Source organism: Hevea brasiliensis, chromosome 13 (genome assembly GCF_030052815.1).
Source record: "Hevea brasiliensis isolate MT/VB/25A 57/8 chromosome 13, ASM3005281v1, whole genome shotgun sequence".
Classification (NCBI taxonomy): Eukaryota; Viridiplantae; Streptophyta; class Magnoliopsida; order Malpighiales; family Euphorbiaceae; genus Hevea; species Hevea brasiliensis.
The window spans coordinates 4,815,113-4,820,800 of NC_079505.1; positions in this window are offsets into that span (position 1 = coordinate 4,815,113).

The window sequence follows — 5,688 nt, forward strand, 5'->3', positions numbered from 1 at the left end:
GCTAGAGTCTACACAATGAGACAGCGAGAAGAGGCTGAGACTTCTGATGTGGTAGCTGGTACATTCTCTATCTCTAATCAAGAAGTATTTGTATTGTTTGATCCGGGTTCAACCCATTCATATGTTAGTGCTAGCATAGTCAGTTCACTTACTTTGCTCCATGTGTGCAAATGGGTTTTGAAGTGCTAGTAACTAGTCCGTTAGGACAAGAGGTCCGGTCAACAGAATCTATAGAGACTGTACTTTGGTGAACCAAGGACATGTTATCCTGTCAGACTTGATTGAAATGCCCTTCAGAGAGTATGATATCATCTTTGGCATGGATTTGTTAGCCAGGCATCACGCCATGATTGATCAGAGATCAAGATGTCACTTTTGATCTCCCTTTGTACGATGATGTGGTAATACATGGGGAGAGGCATTTATTGCCATCAAACATCATTTCTGTATTAGCGTAAGAATGATCGAAAGGGTGTGAAGCATACTTGGCACATGTGATAGACACCCAAGTGGGGAGTCCAGCACTAAGGGACATCCCTACGGTATGTGACTTTCCGGATGTATTTCCTGATGAACTACCAGGATTACCTCCAGAAAGAGAAGTGCAATTTGAGATTAATGTTATGCCTGGTGTGGACCCAATCTCCATAACGCCATATAGAATGGCACCTCTGCACTGAAAGAATTGAAAGTGCAGTTGCAAGAATTGCTTGACAAGGGCTTTATCCGCCCTAGTGTGTCACCTTGGGGAGCGCCAGTGTTGTTTGTAAAGAAGAAGGATGGCACTCTCCGGTTATGCATTGATTATCGACAGCTGAATAAGGTGACAATAAAGAATAGATATCCATTGCCCCGCATTGATGACTTGTTTGATCAGTTGAGGGTGCAAATTGTTCTCCAAAATTGACCTAAGATCAGTTATTATCACCGAAAGTACAAGAGCGAGTATTCCTAAAACTGCCTTCAGAACCCGCTATGGCCATTATGAGTTCCTAGTTATGCCATTCGGGTTAACTAATGCTCCGGCTGCTTTTATGGATCTGATGAACACTATTTTCAGACCATACCTCGACCAGTTTGTTGTGGTATTCATAGATGATATATTGGTCTATTCGAGGAATGCAGAAGAGCATGATAGACATCTGCGGATTGTACTGCAGACTTTGAGGGAGAAACAGCTATATGCCAAATTGTCGAAGTGTGAAAGAAATATCTTTCTTGGGGCATGTAGTATCAGAAGAGGGCATCAAGGTAGATCCAAGTAAGATTGAAGTCGCCCCACTGGAGGCCACCCAGAAATGTCACAGAGATTCGTAGTTTTCTGGGTTTAGCTGGATACTACCGTAGATTTGTGAAGGGATTTTCCATGTTGGCATCTCCATTGACCAAGCTGCTTAGAAAAGATGTAAAATTTCAGTGGATGGATAAATGCCAGCAGAGTTTTGATGAATTGAAGAGATGTTTGGTGAAGCTCAGTCCTAACTTTACCCACACCGTAAAGAATATACAGATTCTGATGCTTCTCACAACAAAGTTAGGTTGTGTGTTGATGCAAGATCGAAATGTCATTGCCTATGCATCACGCCAGCTAAAACCGCATGAGAGGAATTATCCGACACATGATTTGGAGCTTGCAGCCATTGTGTTTGCTCTTAAGATCTGGAGACATTATTTGTATGGGGAGAAATGTTATATCTACACAGATCATAAGAGTTTGAAGTATTTGGGCACCTAAAAAGAGTTGAATTTGAGACAGAGGAGATGGTTAGAGTTGATAAAAGACTATGATTGTCTGATAGACTATCAGCCAGGGAAAGCTAATGTTGTGGCTGACGCCTTAAGTCGTAAGACTATGGCAAATCTACAAGTTACTCCTTTGTCTTTGGTACATGAATTAAGATCATTGCATGCCAGCTTAGAGATTAATGATGAGGGGCAGACAGCAGTTGCATGGCATGTACAGCCAGTGTTGATTGATCAGATTAGAATGGTCGCCGTAATGATCAAGTATCGGGTCGATGGAAGAAGTCCAGCAGGGCAAGAAACCAGAGTTCTCAATCAGAGATGATGGTTTACTGCTATACCAAGGCAGAATATGTGTGCCTAATGATGTTGAATTAAGGAAGATCATTTTGAAGGAAGCACATGAGTCTCCTTTTGCCATGCATCCTGGTGGCACAAAAATGTATAGAGGGCTAAAGGAGCATTACTGGTGGATGGGTATAAAAAGGGATGAGGCAGAGTTTGTATCTAAATGCCTAACTTGTCAGCAAGTAAAGGCAGAGCATCAAGTACCCGCTGGGTTGTTACATCCACTACCAGTACCAGAGTGGAAATGGGAGAGAATAACGATGGATTTTGTGATGGGACTTCCGAGGACACAGAAGAGTCATGATGCAGTTTGGGTCATTGTTGACAGACTGACTAAATCTGCCCATTTTCTGCCAGTCCGGATGGATTACAGTTTAGAAAGATTGGCCAAGTTATACATCGATGAGATTGTGAGACTGCATGGAGTGCCAGTATCTATTGTGTCAGACAGAGATCCTAGGTTCACTTCTAGATTCTGGGGTAGTCTTCAGAGAGCCCTAGGAACTAGATTGAACTTTAGTACTGCATTCCACCCACGCATGATAGCCACCCGAGAGGGTAATTCAGATTTTGGAGGACATGTTACGGGCTTGTGTGATTGAGTTTGAGGGTAGTTGGGATACACACTTGCCTTTGATTGAGTTTGCTTACAACAACAGCTACCAATCAAGCATTGGGATGCCTCCATATGAAGCTTTGTATGGCAGAAAATGTAGAACCCCGTTGTGTTGGGATGACGTGGGTGAAAGAAAGATGATCGGACCCGAAATTGTCCAACAGACTGAAGAGAAAATTAGGGTGATCAGAGATCGACTTAAAGCTGCATCAGACCGTCAGAAGTCCTATGTTGATTTGAAAAGAAGAGATATTGAGTATGTAGTGGGTGAGAAAGTTTTCCTCAAGGTTTCTCCTTGGAAGAGGATTATGAGATTCGGCAGAAAGGGGAAACTAAGTCCTCGTTTTATCGGGCCATATGAGGTTCTGGAAAGAGTGGGTCCTTTGGCATATCGGTTGGCACTACCTCCAGAGTTGGAGAAGATACATAATGTCTTCCATGTGTCTATGTTGAGGAGGTATCGATCAGACCCATCTCATGTAATACCAGTAGAAGAAATAGAAGTGAATCCAGACCTCACATATGAAGAAGAACCCATAAAGATTCTGGCTTATGAGGTGAAGCAGCTACGGAATAAGCAGATACCGTTGGTAAAAGTGCTGTGGAACCATCATTCGGGCCAAGAAACTACTTGGGAATGACAGAGGACATGAGGAGACAACACCACACTGCTCGAGAGATTGATACTGTAAAAATTTCGAGATGAAATTTATTTAAGGGGGGGAGAATTGTAACACCCCCGTTGTATAGCCTGGTAGATTTCACTGTTCCGGTGACCAGTGTCGGTCCGGACAATTAATGGGATTAAGGCCACACTTAAGACAACTTGAGAAGCCATAAACACAAATAATTAGTAATGTTTCATTAGTTAACTATAAATAAGAAAAACAGAACATAAGAGGTTAAAGGAGCCGAGAGTCACAGCGATGAGTGACCTCCTCGGGAACGACTGCGAAGTCGTTTTAAACTCAAATTTCGAACCGTAAAAAGTGACGCATGTCCTTAGGACCCTTATGAACACAAAGTGGAAAAGAGAAAATCACGAAAAAGAATCATGGTTAACCAAATAATTAGGTCGTGAGCCGGAAGAAATATTGGATTATTTACAAACCGGGATGAATCGGAGAGGGGCAATTTGGTCAATTGACCCCGAGAGCTGACTCCTGACCTAACTGTCGAATAAAATCGGAGAAAAGAAAATTTCGGAATCGAGAATTAAATTAAAGAACTAATAGAAAAATAAATAAAAAAAAAAAAGAAAGAAGATGGAAAAGTCAAAGTGATGACATCATGCATGATGTCATAAAGGCTTAATTGATTTATTTTATTAATTTGGGAATTTTGGTCTTCCTAAGACATAAAAGAAAAGAAAAGAGAAGAAAAAAAAAATATAATAAAGTCATCTTCTTCATCAAAAACGTGACTCACCCTCTCCCTCACCCAAAACCTCCATTAAAGCTCATTTTGAGCTTGATCAAATCCCTAATTCCACCATAGAAAAATTAGCCACCATAGTTAAAGCTTATCTAGGCAACTTGAGAAGAGGATTGAGCAAGAAAGAAAGAAGGAAAATTTGAAGAAAAAGAGGAAAGAAAGAGAACAATTGAAGGCTTGGCATTTAAATTGAGGTTAGTATGCTAAATTCTTTATTTATCCATTCAAATGCATATGTGATGGTTGAAAGTGAGCTTAGAACTTGATTAAATGAAATAAAAATATGGGAGAAGGACAAACTGAATTTTTGGCCAGCTTGAAGAGAGTATGGATTGCATGAATTTAAAGGGTTTCAATGAGTTTAGGAACCTTGCTTAGTTGATTGATTAGCATTAAAATCATTAGAAGTAGTTAAATGCAAGAGTTAGTGAGATTAGGGTTTCAATGCTAGGGTTTATGAACCAAAATTTGGAGAAATGCATAAATGGCATGTTTAACCTATTGTGAAATGAAATAATGGTCAATTATGACCAAATAAGTTGTGTGGGAATGGTAGGAAATTAAACCAAATTCGTAGGTCAATGGTCATGCTGCTGGCAGCATGACCAAACCCACTTTGAAGGACCAAAACTCAAATTTTACAAGTCCAATTGATATGCCACCAATTGGAGATGAAAATAGACATAAAAGAGCACAATTTTCATTAAGGAACCATGGCCAAAAACTGACCAAAACTTGGTGAAACAATTGACCAAAGTGAATTGATAGCAGGCTGCCACTGCACTAAACTGACCAAATGAACAGTAACTGTTCATTTGGTCATAACTCGAGTTAGACAGGTCAAATTGACCTGAAATTTGGCCAGGGGTTAGAGGGCATATAGATCTAAAACTTTCATGAAGAACATCACCCCAGATTATGCCATTAACCCTTTCAAAATCATTGAGCAAAATTAAATTACTGTACCTGCAACTCTGCAGATTTTCAGTTGAGCAGCAATGTTTGGATGGCTATAACTCCCTCTAGAAAACTCGGATTTAGGCGATTCTTGAACCGATGGAAACCTAAGACATAGTAGAACATTTCATATGAAGAAAGTGAGACCAAATTATGAACTTAACTTGATCAAATTATTGACCAAAGTTGGACCAAAATCTGCCAGAACCCAAAATTGCAGCATGAACAGTGCACGTGAACAGTAAACTTATTTTGACCATAACTTGAGCTACAAAACTCCGATTGAGGTGATCCAAAAATGAGAATACACTTAAGACAATAAGGAACATTTTCTATGAAGGAAGTTTTGTCAAATTCCAACAGTAGATCGACCAATGGAATAGTGCAACTTCGGAAAACCAAAACCGAAAATTGGCAATTTTGCCAAAATGACCTAAGCTTTAAACAAATGACCAAAACCAACAAGTTTAATGACCAAAATGTGGTATGTGGGTGAAGTTAGAGTTCCCATACCTAGTAAGCCTTAAAAAGTCAACTATTTGACTTGAATAGTGCAGTGAATAGTAACCCGAAACACAAAATTTCGAGAA